The 17,051-nt window shown below is 40.3% G+C and overlaps 1 protein-coding gene across 4 annotated transcripts in view; it reads right to left on the reverse strand.

Moving 5' to 3' along the window:
• The window catches only part of fhl3b (four and a half LIM domains 3b), a 41,088-nt gene extending 36,479 nt beyond the window's left edge, over positions 1 to 4,609 (reverse strand). For 2 of the 4 annotated variants that reach the window (XM_060915371.1, XM_060915369.1), the window contains exons 1-2: positions 4,507 to 4,609; positions 3,496 to 3,545 (exon numbers count right to left, since the gene is read on the reverse strand). The gene's annotated coding sequence lies outside the window, so the exon portion shown is untranslated. Of the gene's footprint in view, positions 1 to 1,611; positions 1,720 to 3,495; positions 3,546 to 4,506 lie in introns of all 4 variants that reach the window. The other 2 variants (XM_060915370.1, XM_060915372.1) reach the window with 2 other exon arrangements.
• Positions 4,610 to 17,051: the final 12,442 nt, after the last annotated feature.

Below are 17,051 nucleotides of genomic sequence, written 5' to 3' on the forward strand. Positions count from 1 at the left end.
AGGAACTGGCCATTGTGCTCAAACTACACATTACTGGGACAGACAGTAAGATGTGTAAACTGCAGATAGTCTACTTAGCGTCACACACTCGTGCTGCGGCTGGCTGCATAGTTGGAGTGTATTTAATGTGTCCTTGTTGATGGTGTCCTGTGTGTTTATTGTATTTTGTGTGACTTGTTTTACTTCCTTTGGACTCTGGTGTTGTCCTACACAGTTGCGTTATTTGCACTGCACATGTGTTGAAGACTCTATTGTTTTGTACCCTGAAGGCACCATGTTTAGTAATTAGTCCAGCACTAGTGTAGTGTCTGAGGCTTTTTGGTATGTTGTGGTGAAGATGACAGTCCTGCCTGTGCCATATTCATCTCTGAGGTTGTGTTTAACTGGGAGGGGATGAAATGGTGGAATGCTGGTTACCCACATAACTGCAGCTCTCTGCGTACAATCTGCAGAGTCAAGACGGCGTCCAGAAAGATCCTTGGCCACACCGGACTCAAATCAAATACAACAGTACAAAAATGGAGTGGAAAAAAAAAACAGAAGTGTGTTTAAATTGCACCAAACATTTCACTGCAGTGGATTTGGTGGTTTATTGGAGGTAATAAAGTTAATCCGTCGTTAATCCAGACTGATCGTGTGTTATGTTTTAAACCGTAAGTTACAAGTTCTCTTCAGGGAAACAATAAATCGTGAACAGTGACGCAAACTGATCAGATGAAGCGTCTACGCACACACAGCTGATACAGCAACAATTCTGTTAGCAATATCTCTTGAGTTGTATCCATATAGGCCTTTTTTCCACTGCACAAAGTACTGGAACTTTCAGCACCAGAAAATCTTCTACAGACCACCAGTTTAATCTCCAAGTAATAAACTATTTTTATCAAATGTAGTCATGGTATAAATTATAATTATCTGTAAGCATGCGCTTTTATGCACATTATTAGCTCCAGTCTGCCAGCTAGCTTGAAAGATAGCTTATCTTTTCCTTGTAGCCTATTTTTATAAGATAACTATATATATCCAAGGGGCAGGGGTAAAAAATGAACTCATTAACTTGTGGTATTTTCTACCATAGATGCACCCTTGAGGGCACGTTCACTTACGCACTGGACCACCTAGAACAACTTCACCTCATTTTCTTGCATGCGGCAGAGCCTACAGGGTACCGTATTACATTTTCTCCATTGGACTTGCATCCTCGAGGGCACTTCATCATGACTTCTTGCACATAAAGGAGCCTATAGGGCAATACGTCACATTTTTGGCTGTAAAAACACATCATGTTTTCTCACACATAGTACAGCCTAAAAGATAAGTTGCATAACATTCTCCACTGGAAAGGCACCTTAGATGGCACTTCTTTGCATTTTCTCAGACAGAGCAGCATCCTAGAAGGCACTTCATCATGTTTTAAGTCAAGTAGGGGAGTCTATAGGGCAATACGTCATCCATCCTTGTACAAAAGGAAGCCGATAGGGCACTACATTACATATTATCCACTGGACAAGCACCCTAGAAGTCACTTCATCATGACTTCTTGCACATAAAGGATCCTATAGGGCACTACATCGCATTTCTGCTGGAAAAACAACAAAGAGAGCACCTCACCATGTTTTCTTGCAAGTAGCAAAGTCTACAGGACACTGCATCATGTTTACGCCACTGGAAGGGCACGCTACAGGGCATGCCATCATGTTTTCTCGCACACAGCAGAGCCTAAAAGGCAGTACATAACATTCTGTAGTGGAAAGGCACCCTAGATGGCACTTCATCACATTTTCTCAGACAGAGCAGCATCCTAGAGGGCACTTCATCATGATTTCTTGCACAGAAAGAAGCCTATAGGGCACCACATCACAATCTTCACTAGAAAAACACCCTAGAGAGTACTTCATGTTTTCTCGCAAGTAGCAGAGCCTATAGGGCACTGCATCATGTTTACACCACTGGAAAGCACACTACAGGGCATGTCATCATGTTTTCTCACACACAGCACAGCCTAAAAGGGACTACTACATAACATTTTCCACAGGAAAGGCACCCTAGATGGCACTTCTTTGCATTTGCTCGGACAGAGCAGCATCCTAGAGGGCACTTTATGTTTTCAGTAAAGTAGGGGAGCCTATAGGGCAATACATCATCCTTCCTTGTACAAAGGGAAGCTGATAGGGCAAAACATTACATATTCCTCACTGGATAGGCACCCTAGAAGGCACGTCATCATGACTTCTTGCACATAAAAGAGCCTATAGGGCACCGACATAGGGCAGCCTTGGGCTAACGTGCCCTTGAGCAAGGTACCCAACCCCTAACTGCTCCCTGGGCACTGTAGTATGGCTGCCCACTGCTCTGGGTATGTGTGTGCGCTCACTTGTGTGTGCACTGCTTCAGATGGGTTAAATGCAGAGGATGAATTTCACTGTGCTTGAGTGTGTATGTGACAAAGACTTCTTCTTCTACATCACATTTCTGCTGGAAAAACACCCTAGAGAGCATCTCACCATGTTTTCTTGCAAGTAGCAGAACCTATAGGACACTGCATCATGTATACGCCACTGGAAGGGCACACTACAGGGCATGTCATTGTGTTTTATTGCACACAGCGCAGCCTAAAAGGTAGTACATAACATTCTGTAGTAGAAAGGCACCCTAGATAGCACTTCATCACATTTTCTCAGACAGAGCAGCATCCTAGAGGGCACTTCATCATGTTTTAAGTAAAGTAGGGGAGCCTATAGGACACTACATTACATATTCTTCACCGGATGGGCACCCTAGTGTGCACGTCTACATGTTTTGTTGCACGTAGTGGCATACACACAAGTGAAAAACTTGATGAAGTGCCTTAGTGTCTGCTCTTTAAATGGAAAAAAAAGCAATGAAGTACATACAGGGTACTTCATTGCTTTTTCTTCCATTTAAAGAGCAGCCACTCGGGCACTTCAAGTTTTCCATGACTGTATGAACACCCTAGAGGGCACTTTATCACATTGTTTTTACTGAAGGAAATACAGTACCCAGAGGGTTATTTTGATAATTGGGGCACTGAGTGGTCCACCAGTGCAAAGCGCCGACACTGGAGACTCCTTTCATGCATGTTAAATAAGTGTCTCTTTACAGAAAACTGTAATTTTTAATACATTTATAATTAGGCTTGAATTACATGAGGGTACAAGTCCCTGTGTAGTATGATGCTTACGGCCTCTGAAGGTTCACAAATCGTCCTGGCTATCAGCAAACTCTTTCCGTAACATTTTTAATTTTGGTTCATAAATATATATTACTGTGCAAAAGTCTTCGGCCCCCTATTTTTTTTTTTTATTATGGCTTACTGCTGTTTATAGTATATTTTTTAATGTTGAAACATTTCATTTCATTATTTTTGAAGGCATCTTTGGTCTATAGCATTTCTTTACATGTGCCTAAGACTTTGGCACAGTACTGTACCTACACACACACACACACTTTTATATTATATATTACACTCCATACCTCAAGATAGTGTTTTTGTCAGATCCACTCAGCACTCAGACGAACTGCAGCTGGAAGACAATGTGAGCGAATGTGAGAAAATGGAGCCGGGGAGAGAAAAAAGGAAGCCGTAGAAAATTCCATGGACAGAAATAAACTGGCTTTTTCCTGCTTATTGTGTGACTACACACACAATCTGGTGGTGATAAGATCACATCAGACGAGTGTCAAATACATTCGAGTCAGTCAAAGCACTTGACTTCCACCGAGTCACTCAGGCCAGTTAGATGAACAAATTAGAGAAAGACATTAAATAAAAGATCATCACGGAATTTAACTTTTAAAGCTTCGGGTTAATATCAGACAGAAAGTTTCTCTGCTCAGATAAAGGCATGACTGACAGGGTCACATTTTGCAAACAAAATAAAGATATTTTCTTTCATTTTTAACTACACCGACAATAAAAATCACATCTAAGAAAAAGATTGGTGTTCAGAAAGGAAAAGGAAAAGGAAGTCAAGCAGACCAGGCAGAGGGGAAATGAGGCTGGGGTGTGCATTTAACTGTGAAAAAAAAAATTATGCACAAACAAGACTTTTTCTGCAATAAAGCAAATTCTGGAAGCAAGGGGAAGAACGTGCATCATAAAGATATGACTTAAAAATACAGGCTAAGATGTGATGTGTGTTATGTTATATTACATTACGTCATAACTTTTACCTTTAAATTCTTCTTCTAGAAGTCTTTAAAATGGCATGCATATTCATTTACATTGCTTTAGTTTGCACTATATCTAAAGATTTTTCACTGCTGGGGGGAAAGAAAGCATGCACATTTTTGTACATAAGAAAATTTAGAATTAATTAGTTTATTATAGCCTATATATGTTTATTGTGGTGCGCGCGCACCTTGTGTGGGGTGTAAATACTTTTGCAAATTGTTCATATGTGTAACTCTATAGTGAAAGTGAAGTGAAAGAGTTTCCTTACTGTTATAAAGTGTGTATATGTGTGTGTGTGTGTGTGTTCTTACCTGTGTGTGTGTATGAAGGAAAACTCGGAGCAGACGCGCGCACAGCTGGATAAAGCTCCGCGCGCTGAAAAGTGCTCCGGGTTCCACCGGAACACTGGGCAGTGACGTCGATGCAAAGCCACGCCTACAACCGGAAACACCAAATTTGGTCACGACGACACAAATCCACCTTTTGGTGAAGTCGCTTCATCTCAGGCTGGAAAAAATGAGCAAAATCCAACCTCTCCAGATCATCCAGAAGGTCCTCGACCCTCTCTTGTGCTGTCTCCTCTTCAGCTTCCACCACAGGGGTTCCCCAAAGCAAAAAGAAGTTTACTAGTGCATCTCAAAAAATTAGAATACCATGAAAAAGTTCCTTTGTTTTCATAATTTAATTAAAAAAGGTAAACATTCATATATTCTATATTCATTACATGTAAGGGTGGCACGCTGGTGTAGTGGTTAGCGCTGTCGCCTCACAGCAAGAAGGTCCTGGGTTCGAGCCCCGTGGCCGGCGAGGGCCTTTATGTGCGGAGTTTGCATGTTCTCCCCGTGTCCGCGTGGGTTTCCTCCGGGTGCTCCGGTTTCCCCCACAGTCCAAAGACATGCAGGTTAGGTTAACTGGTGACTCTAAATTGACCGTAAATGTGAGTGTGAATGGTTGTCTGTGTCTATGTGTCAGCCCTGTGATGACCTGGCGACTTGTCCAGGGTGTACCCCGCCTTTCGCCCGTAGTCAGCTGGGATAGGCTCCAGCTTGCCTGCGACCCTGTAGAAGGATAAAGCGGCTAGAGATAATGAGATGAGATGAGATTACATGTAAAGTGAAATATTTAAAGCCTTTTTTGCTTTAATTTTGATGATTATGGCTTATAGCTCATGAAAATCAGAAATCCAGTATCTCAAATTATTAGACTATTCCCTAAGATCAATCAAAAAAAGGATTTACAATACAGAAATGTCCAACTTCTGAAAAGTATATTAATTTATACACTCAATACTTGGTTTGGGCTCCTTTACCATGAATTACTGTATCAATGCGGTGTGGCATGGAGGTGATCAGTCTGTGGCACTGCTGAGGTGTTATTGAAGCCCAGGTTGCTTTGATAGCCGCCTTCAGTGTATCTGTATTTTTGAGTCGGGTGTTTCTCATCTTCCTCTTGACAATACCCCATAGATTCTCTACGGGGTTCAGGTCAGGCAAGTTGGCTGGCCAATCAAACACAGTAATATCATGGTCAGCAAACCATTTGGTAGTAGTTTTGGCACTGTGGGTAGGTGCCAAGTCCTGCTGGAAAAGGAAATCAGCATCTCCAAAAAGCTCGTCAGCAGACGGAAGCATGAAGTGCTCTAAAATCTCCTGGTAGATGGCTGTGTTGACTTTGGACTTGATAAAATACAGTGGACCAACACCAGCAGATGACATGGCACCCCAAATCATCACAGACTGTGGAAACTTCACACTGGGCTTCAAACACCTTGGATTCTGTGCCTCTCCACTCTTCCTCCAGACTCTAGAACCGTGATTTCCAAATCAAATGCAAAATGTACTTTCATCTGAAAAGAGGACTTTGGACCACTGAGCAACAGTCCATTTCTTTCTCTCCTTAGCCCAGATAAGACACTTCTGACATTGTCTCTGGCTCAGGAGTAGCTTGATATTAGGAATGCGAAAGTTGTATCCCCTTTCTTGAAGATGTCTGTTCGTGATGGGTCTTGATACACTGACACCAGCCTCAGTCCACTCCTTGTGAAGCTCTCCCAAGTTCTTGAATCAACTTTTCTCGACAATCCTCTCAAGACTGCGGCCATCCCTGTCGCTTGTGCACCTTTTCCAGCCACCCTTTTCAGCAATGACCTTTTGTGGCTTACCCTCCTTGTGGAGGGCATCAGTGATCATCTTCTGGACAACAGTCAAGTCAGCAGTCTTCCCCATGATTGTGGTTGTGTGTACTGAACTAGACCGAGAGATACACTGTGTTCATATTCAAACTCGAAATGAAATATTCTAATATTTTGAGATTTTTTTTTGTTTTTGTACTGTATGCCATACTGATTAAAATTAGAATAGAAAAATGCTTGAAACATTTTAGTTTACGTGTAATGAGTCTATAATATATAACATTTTCACTTTCTTAAATAAGTGATGGAAAATATTGAACTTTTTCACAATATTCTAATTTTTTGAGATGCACTAGTACTTATTTTTTATTAAAACTGAGGAAGTATACTTGAAGTTGACTTTTTTAAACTATATTTTATATCCTTAAGAATAGTATAGTGAAGTATACTTGGTTTATACTGAAAAGTATAAACAAAAGTCTAAGACTAAGTACATTAATACTAAGACTTACACTTATACTTTAATACTAAAACTTATACTTTAGTATACTTTAAGTTTTTCTGCCACAAAGTACTAATACTTAGTATATCTTGCTCCAAGTGCATAATAAGGTCAAGTCATTGACTCATGCTTAACATTTAATTTATATATTAATATAATATAATGCTGGAGTTTAAAACTCTACAGTATATAGTATGTGTGCTCAATTGCATTATCTTTATGTACCTTAAAATCATACACAAAAACAGAAAAACTTTTGACTTGACTTTATTGATCAAGAGACCGTTATGTTTACATTTTTACATGCAAATGTGCACTTTTTCCTTTCATTTTCTCCAGTAAGGAAGGACTTGATTTCGTAGAACTTTGTGTTTGAAATGTTTGAAAATAAATCAAACTTGTTTTCAACATTGTCTTGTGATTTTGTAAATGCATCCCTCTCGTGTACATACAGTATGAGTAAACTTTAAGAATACTTTAAGGAGTATATTTCCAGTATATAAATAGTAAGCTACAAGTAATATGCCAAGCAAACTTAAAGTAGAACAAGTAAACTAGTGAAATAACCAACGTTTATAACAGTATACAATAATAAACTAAAAATAGGGACTCAAAGTATATAACTAGTACAATGGCAGTATATCGATAAGTGTACTTGTGGTATACTTTAAGCATATGAGAGGGATATACCAAGTACATTGATAGCATATAGATGAGTGTACTTGTTGTATACTTTAAAGTGTACTTTTGCAAACTTAAAATGAACTTTAAAGTATACTTTTATAAACTTGAAATGTTCCAATTTAGTCCGAAAAAGTATTAAATTTGTATACTTTCTAGTACACCAAAAGTACATGGTCTGTAGTATACTTGCTATACTTATACTGAAGCATACTTAATACAATGAACTTTAAGTATACTACTTTTTGCTAAGGGTCAGCTCAGGGGACTGAGATGTTCAGGGCAGAAGCTTGATCCTGTGCTAACCGTGGGTGGTAAAACAGAGCAACTGGACTTGCTTGAAGATTCTTGAAGACGTTTCACCTCTCATCTGAAAGGCTTCTTCAGTTCTGTCTGACTAATAGGGAGTATCAGGTATGGGGGTCATTAGGACCTTGCAACACAGGGCTCAGAACATTCCTACAACGGTAGAGGGAAGCAAAATCACATCAAGAAAGCACTTCAGAACTGCGGGTATCCCAACTGGGCTTTCTTCCAGAGCAGAAAAAAGGAAGGAACGTGACGGACAAGGAAGATAACAGGAACAAACGCAAGAACATTGTCATTCCGTACATTTCTGGTCTATCTGAGAAACTTTGGAGGATCTTCCACAAACACAACATTCCGGTACATTTCAGACCCAGCAACACCCTGAAGCAGAACCTGGTCCACCCAACGTAGTGTATGCAATTCAGTGCAGTGAGGAATGCACGGACTTGTATATTGGGGAAACAAAACAACCGCTTCACAGGCACGTGGCTCAACACAGGAGAGCTGGTTGTCTATCTTCATCTTAACAACAAAGGACACTCATTTCAGGATTGCAACATGCGCATTTTAGCCAGAGAGGATCGTTGGTATGAGTGAGGAGTTAAAGAAGCCATTTTTGTCAACCTGGAACGGCCATTACTGAACAGAGGTGGTGGTCGAAGACACCATTTATCAGCCACCTACAATGCAGTCCTTGGCACACTTCCCAGACAACTGAATGCACACCAAACCCCAGCTGTTTTCAGTGACTCACAGGACGATGGAGAGAACCAACAACCCATTGATCACCCCAACGACTCTCAAGGCCATTCACACCCAGCCCCCAGTGACCCACACCGACAGGATGGCTCAACGACACCTTAGGATTGCTTTTCATCCATGAGAGGATAAATACCTGATACGCCCTATTAGTCAGACAGAACTGAAGAAGCCTTTCGGGTGAGAGGTGAAACGTCTTCAAGAATCAAGTCCAGTTACCACCCACAGTTTACTATGACCTGGATGACTGAGAATCTTCACAGACTTCTGTGCTAACCATTTGTGTGTTGATTTGGACATCGGATCATTGTCCTGCTGGAAGATCCAATGACGGCCCAGTTTTAGTTTCCTAAAATGCAGAAGCAGCCGGATTCTGATTTAAAATGTCCTGGTGTTTCATGGAGTCCATGATCAGGGGCGTAGCTAGGATTTTTCGGGGGGGGGCACAGACTGACTGGCAGCCTGAGTACAAACCCGCAGGTTTGTAAATGAAAAAACAACACATTGAATACATTTGAGAAAATAACGCGGTCTTTGCATCATTCTTTCATTTCATGCTGCGAGATGTCGGACAATGATTAGGCCAAACCAGCTTTATCTGGCAGTGTATGGATAGCGGCTCGACATCTTCCCCTAGACAACCAATGCATATCTTTTTCTATTCTTGTTGTTTGACTGCTCATCGGCCAAAATGTTCCTAAGTAAAAGGCGTCGTGGATGACGAACGGCAAAGATGTCAACGATCTTGTCAATGTCGATCGCTCTGCCATCGTGCATTCTTCCACGTTTTCTTGATGTTGTGTTCTAGAAACGGCACGCTAAAACTTCGCTTCAAAGCCACAAAATGCAACTTTGATGGAAAAAAAAAATATAATAAATTGCTTACCTCTCTTCACGTCGAAAGAAGGAGGAAAGTTTCGCTTGTTTTGACATGGCGAATTAACAACACAAGAGGAAATACTCATAATTCGCAACTAAAAAGACTGTATCTATACTGGCAGCTTGACCACGCTTTCTGGGTTTTCGCGCCCAAACCACAGGAAGTCCATACAAGGTTATAGAAACCCTAATGAGGCTGAGGTGACAATCTAGTTAAAAAAAAAAGTTAGAAAAATTAAAGTGGCTGCTTTTCTAATATTCTTATTGAAAAAAATGTATGGTCTGACAAATGGGGAGGGGGTCACAGGCCCCCCCCAGCTACGCCCCTGATGATGCCGTGAACCCTAACAAGGTTTCCAGGGTCTTTGGAGGAAAAACAGCCCCAAAAACATGACAGAACTTCCACCAGTTGGGATCTAGCCATCCTTCTGTTTACACCAAACCCACCGCGAGTGTTTATTGGGGGGGGAGCTCTATTTTTGTTCCATCAGACCAGAGAACATGGTTCCAGTCAAAGTTATCGTAGTGTTTCACAAACTTCAGGTGTTTATGTTTGTAGTTAATGGCTGAAAAGGCTTTTTTTCTCTCAGACCTTCTAAATAATCTGTTGGCATGGAGGTGGAGTCTGATGGTGGTTTTGGAGACTCGGAAACCCCAAGATTTTACTTTTTCTTGTGATTCACCAACAGTGATCCTTGGAGATTTATTTTTTTCCCCTCTCTTACTGTCCTTACTGTACATGGAGGTAAAATAAACTCAGCTCCTCTTCCAGGTGAATCTGTACCAGTTCCAGCTGGTGTCCACTTTATCATCACTGGCCTAACAGGACATTGGAAATAGACATGTTCATGCGAGTCGCTATTTTTTATACCCATTCCCTGACTTATGAAGGTCAACACACTTCTTCTCCATCATTTATCTTTCCCATGTTGATGTTGAGGGAATTTGGCCTCTGTGTCACCTCATATTTGTTCCGCAGTTAATCGGGAAGTCATGGATTACAGCTTGAAAGTTCCTACACACTCCAACTCAAGCACACTGTACAGTTTAAATGGAAATGCGCTTCAGGGACATGTCCACAGCGAAGAAGAAAAACTACTCTAGCCTATTCTAAATCTAATTTATAGATTCCTACATGTTAGTCTGTAATAATCGGGGGGGAAAATAATCACAATCAGTGTTTGTTTTATCTGTAACTGCTTATCCCGTGCAGGGTCGCAAGCTGGAGTCTATCCCAGCTGACTATGGGCAAGAGGCAGGGTACACCCTGGGCAAGTCGCCAGCTCATCACAGGGCTGACACACACAGAGATACAACCAACCATTCACACTCACTTCAGAGCCATCAATTAACCTAACCTGCATATCTTTGGACTGTGGGAGGAAACCCCGGCAGACAACATGCAAACTCTACACAGAAAGGCCCCCATTGGCCACTGGGTTCGAACCCAGAACCTTCTTGCTGTGAAGCAACAGTGCTAACCACTACACCATCAGTGTTATAGTAAATGAATTATCATGTAAACCTGGATAAATTGTGATCAGCTTCTTGTTTCTGTACAATTCTAAACAATCCACATTGAAGGTTGATGTTTGGGTCGGTTAAAGGTTGTTTAAAAAAAAAGTTTGATTAAATCCAATCAAAAGTTGAGTAAATGAACTGTTTCATTGAAAAATTAGCTTTTAAACATCTTCCTAACTTTCACCAGTGTGTTCATTTGGTTACTTTTATTGAATAAACAAGGATTTATTTCCTCTAAAAGCACAAATCAGGGACTGAAAACTCCTCCATACGATGTGCCAGAGATGAGGTGCGTTCTAAGTGCGACACCTGGAGGCAACTGGACAGTATTACATCCTGAACTTTAAATATCATTATACAGTGTGCTGTATATTACAGTACTTACTTACACCTTCTACCCCTCCTGGGGCATAGACCACCAACAAGGGATCTCCAGGCATCTCGGTCTTGGGCTAATTGCTCCAGTTGGCTCCAGGTGTACCCCATTCTTTTGGTGTCAGCTTCAAGGTTTCTGGGCCGTCCTCTGTTCCTCTTGCCTTGGAGATTCCAGTGAGCACTTGTTTGGTGATGGAGGCTGGCTTGCATGGCCGATCCACCTCCAGCACCATCTCAGGATCTCCTCTTCTACAGAAAGCTGGTTGGTTCTCTGCCAGAGGTCCTGGTTGTTTCAGCCAGTGGATCTGGAGGATCCTTCGCAGACTGGTGTTGATAAGAGTCTGCACTTTTTTCATTGTTGCCACAGTTGTCCTTCAGGTTTCTGCACCATATAGAAGTGACTTGACGTTGGAGTTGAGCAGCCTGATCTTTGTTTGCAGAGTCAGTTCCTTTGAGTTCCAAATGTTCAACTGAAGGAATGCTGCTCTTGCTTTGCCTATTCGTGCCTTCACATCAGCATCAGTTCCACCCAGCTTGTCGACAACACTGCCCAGGTAGGTAAAGGCTTCCACCTCTTCCAGCATTTCTCCTTCCATCTTGATCAGGTCACTGCTTGTGGTGTTGACCTTCAGGATCTTGGTCTTCCCCTTGTTAATATTCAAGCCTATTTAAGTCGAGGTGGTTGCCACTCTGTTGTTTTTCTCCTGCATCTGTTGACAGGTATGGGACAGAAGTGCCAGATCATCTGCAAAGTCCAGGCCATCAAGTTGTGTGAAGGGTGTCTATGGAAATGAAACTAAAAAAAATTACAAATTTTTCCAGGTGTCCACTGAAAATTTTTTTAATTTATTATTAAACTACAATTGTTTTATTTTTTTCATCCAAGTTTTACATTTACTATATAGCCAAAAGTATTTGGACACCTGTCCATCACAGCAAAACAAGCTTGTTGGAGATCTCATCCCCAACCCACGGGCTTTGACATGGCATCGGTGTAACAGCCTCCACACCTCAGGGAAGACTTTCTACAAGGTTTTGGAGTGTGCTTGTTTTGGGGAAATTTTTCCTGATCCAATCCAGTCAAAAGAGCATTAATGAGATCAGGCACTGATGTTGGATTTTCCAGTTCATCTGAAAGGTGGTCAGTGGAATGGGGTTGAGATCAGGGCTCTGTTCAGGAGCTCAAACCTGACAAACATCTCCAGATCATCATCCGTCCTTCTCCACAACACTTTACTGTTTCCACTCGGTGTTCCTGGAGGAAGCGTTCTCCTGGCAAACACCAAACCCAGATTCGTCCATCAGTCTACCAGATAGTGAACCTCGAATCACCAGGAGTTTCCACTGCTCCAGAGTGTGGAAAGGAACCTTAAATTTACTCGTCACCACCATCAATCAGCTGCAGAGCAGGTGACCACAAAGCTTCTCCATCGTACTCTGTCCTCAGCAAGTTTTATGACAGCATCTTGATATAGTACGTTGTCACTATCTCCTAGCAGCCTCTGGATGTCAGGGAAGTACAACATTTGTTGGCCAGGTTTCCTCTTGCCATGCAGTGGGCAGTAACAGGCATACCTCCTACTTGGTTCTTCTTCTGGCATTCTTAAGATGTGGCCCAGAAACCGTTATCGTCATGATCTTACAGGATATACGAAAGGCTCTGTGTTGGTCATTTCATATAACACGGTGTTTCTGACATGGTCTGTGTGCTTGATAGTCATCATAATTCTAGAGCATGATGTAGCAAAAGGAGTTGACTTTCCTTTCCATAATCACCACAGATCACCCAAGATTCGGGGATTTGGATATTTCACCCTCTATGGTGCATATCATCAATGAACGATTCAAAGAATCTGGAGGAATTTTGATGCGTAAAGGGCAAGGGCGCAAGCCAAAGCTGAACACCCATGCTCTCCACGGGGAAGCCATAGTGTAATGGTTTGAGAAGCAGCTTTGGAACCAAAAGGTTGCTGGGTCAATTCCGCAGACTAGCAGGAATGGCTGAAGAGCCCTTGAGCAAGGCACCTAACCCCCAACTGGATAAGTGTGTCTGCTAAATGCCATTAATGTAACGTAATGCATCCATACCAAATTTAGCTGTGTTTTAAGTTACCTTTAAGGCCAGCCCTTAAATTGTTATAAATTCAAGTACCTTTACTGATCTTTGAAAATTTTTTAAATAAATATACTAGTAACTTTAGTAAAGACCTTTTATTGGTATTCTTAAAACATAGCAGAAAGTAAGTACATTTAAATGTTAAATTTAGTAACTTCAACAAAGTGACGCTCTTTTTTTAACAGCATCTCGTTATCTTTAAAAAGTCACTTAAAGTTAAGTGAAAACACTGAAATTTAGCATTTTGTAAACTTTTAGCATACTTGATCTTAAAGCTGTTCATTCATCTCGCGTTTTGCGCACCCCCTTACAAAAAAGAAGTTTATTCAAGTGTGCTTCTCGTATACTTCTTTTAAACTAAAAATAAGAGTATGCTTTCAGTTTACTTTTTACTTAGAGATATACTTAAAGTTACACATAAGTAGACTTGGCTTATACTGAAAAGTACATAGAAAAGTCAAAGTATATTAAACTTAAACTTTTGATCAAAAAATACTTGTATAATAAAAGTATTAAAATATTTCTGCCTTATGTTTAAGCAGACTTGCCCTGTAGTTGTGCTTCAGCATTGTTGACTGCGGTTCTGTATAAGTTTTTTTTTTCTTAATTTATTTCTCCTGAGTAGGATAATTACATTTTTATTTATTTCTTTAGAGCTTGGATGTCAATTTCAGTTGTCATGGCTGTTTTTATACTTTGGCATTTAATACAAATGTTGCTTTAAATTTTTATTTTTAAAGAAAATTAATACGTTCTTAATCCTGAGTACCTGTTATTTTGTGAATTCTTACCTTTATAACTTCATTGTAACTTAAGGTACAAAACACTTAAGTTGTCTACTGGTAGTGCGCATGAGGTAAGGGTTAGGGCTAGAAAACTAATAGTATACCTAGAAGGGTAACTGCAGTATACTTCAAAACTAAACCGTGGACTAGATGCATATAACCAGTAACTAATAGTATATTTCCAATATGCTATAATTTTATAAACTAAGAAGTGTGTAACAAGTAAACCAGTAGTATATTTCCAGTATACTATGAAGTATGCTTTTGTAAACTAAAGAGTGGACGACAAGTATAGAACTAGTAAACTATTAGTATACAAGTTTACTTGTGGTATACCGTACTTGCAGTACAAAATAAAAATACTAGTTGTATACTCAGCTTACTTCTCTTAAACTTTTTATAAACTAAAAGTGGGCCAATTTAGTCCCAAAAAAGTATTCGATTAGTTTATTCACAAGTACACTACCGTCCCAAAAGTTTGGGGTCACCCAGACAATTTTGTGTTTTCCATGAAAAGTCACACTTTTATTTACCACCATAAGTTGTAAAATGAATAGAAAATATAGTCGAGACATTTTTCTGGCCATTTTGAGCATTTAATCGACCCCACAAATGTGATGCTCCAGAAACTCAATCTGCTCAAAGGAAGGTCAGTTTTATAGCTTCTCTAAAGAGCTCAACTGTTTTCAGCTGTGCTAACATGATTGTACAAGGGTTTTCTAACCATCCATTAGCCTTCTGAGGCAATGAGCAAACACATTGTACCATTAGAACACTGGAGTGATAGTTGCTGGAAATGGGCCTCTATACACCTATGGAGATATTGCACCAAAAACCAGACATTTGCAGCTAGAATAGTCATTTACCACATTAGCAATGTATAGAGTGGATTTCTGATTAGTTTAAAGTGATCTTCATTGAAAAGAACAGTGCTTTTCTTTCAAAAATAAGGACATTTCAAAGTGACCCCAAACTTTTGAACGGTAGTGTATACTGTAAGTACATTGATAATATACTCCGTACACAAAAAGTACACTTTAGCTTTACTTCTTGATGAGGGGCAGGACAGTAGCCCAGGAGTAATAGGGTTATACCCGGAACAAATTAGTAACAAGCTGAAAATTTCAGAATATGTTCAGAATACCTTTAGGAATAACATACTAAAAGTCCCCGAGAATCCCCCTTGTGCTCCCTGAGAAATTCAAGATGGCGTCCAAAATGGCCACCAAATGGAGATCTGCCCATATCTCAGGCCCAAAACAAAATATTAATGCAATTAAAAGGTCAGAATATATGTTTTGTAGGGTAGGAGAGTAAATTCCAACATGTGTGTATTAATTACATTGTGTATTAACATTATATAATAACAATGTACACATTATTATAACAGTATATTTGCGTATAGTGTGGATCCATTGGTTACTCGTTCACTCGATCATCCTATCCTTTTCACAAAACAACAAACACAATTACTAGGGGTTGGAGCACTTATTTTCATTAATATTAAAGTAAATTGGTGGTGTAAAATGAAAAATGGCATGTTAAAAGGTCATGCTGAGTTCAGTCATTTTTTGTCCGAACACACTGGCATTGCTAGTAGTAAAGACTGGCGCTAGAAACTCAAAGATGAATTTTTTTCCACCCTTAAACAAGCTTGAATAAATTCCCTACTTCATTGATGGTACAACAAAGGTCCAAGCATTACAACTGAGGCACTGAGAAGTGTTTAAGTCTACTCATTGTTTATAAGCAAGAGCTTTTATTGAGACAGACCTTTTTGTCATGAAAGTCGCCGGAATGTTGAAGTGTACTGAAACAGCTTGCCATTGTAGTTTTAGAAGATAGAGTTCTCAAATTTAATTTCCCTTTAATATTTTATCAAAGCTTAAAGATGCACTAAATATTAAGGAAATTGATGTCTAATTGTTGTCTTACATTATGTTCATGTATGTAGGTAGCCTACTAAGCTAATCTGTCAATCATGTCAACCATCAAATTCCATGTAATTTCCACATTAATGACCTTGTAATCTTGGTTAATTTTAAATTTTAACAGTGTGACAATGATGAATTTGCATTGCTTGTATGAGAGAACATATAATTTAACATTTTAATTGCATTTATATTATGTTTTATCCCTGAGATATTGAAAAATCTCCAATCGGCAGCCATTTTGGACGCCATCTTGAATTTCTCAGAGAGCACAAGGTGGATTCCTGGGGACTTTTAGTATGTTATTCCTAAGGGTATTCTGAACATATTCTGAAAAATTCAGCTTGTTACTAATTTGTTCCGGGTTGGACTCAATTTTGAGCTAATGCTCTTGGGCTACAGTGAGGAACCCCATTTCTGGTACTGATGCTGCTTCCAGAAAGTTTGGAGCCGTCTCTGTCCTGGGTGATCAAACAGAAGGTAACGGTAGGTGAAGTTTGCTTGGTGTCCCATTTCATAGCTGAGGCGGTGGTAGTTGTTGTATTGCTGCTCCTGGACGAATCCATTTCACAATAAGAACGTTGACAATTGATTGGAGGAAGATCTAGCAGCACCTCGATCTGTAGCATCACCACCAAAATAAATAAAACTCAGAGCTCTTCAGTACGAGCCACTCTACTGCCAGTGTATGGAGATTCTAAGACATGCTTGATGTTCGAGTGCAGTAGAAACACCTGGAGATGAGGAAGCCATGGCTTAATGGTTAGAGAAGCAGCTTTGAGACCAAAAGGTCACCAGGTTGAGTCCCTAGACCAGCAAGAAACCCAACCCCAAACTGGTCCCTAGGCTGCTCTGGATAAGAGCGTC

This window comes from Neoarius graeffei, chromosome 2 (assembly GCF_027579695.1).
Source record: "Neoarius graeffei isolate fNeoGra1 chromosome 2, fNeoGra1.pri, whole genome shotgun sequence".
Lineage (NCBI taxonomy): Eukaryota > Metazoa > Chordata > Actinopteri > Siluriformes > Ariidae > Neoarius > Neoarius graeffei.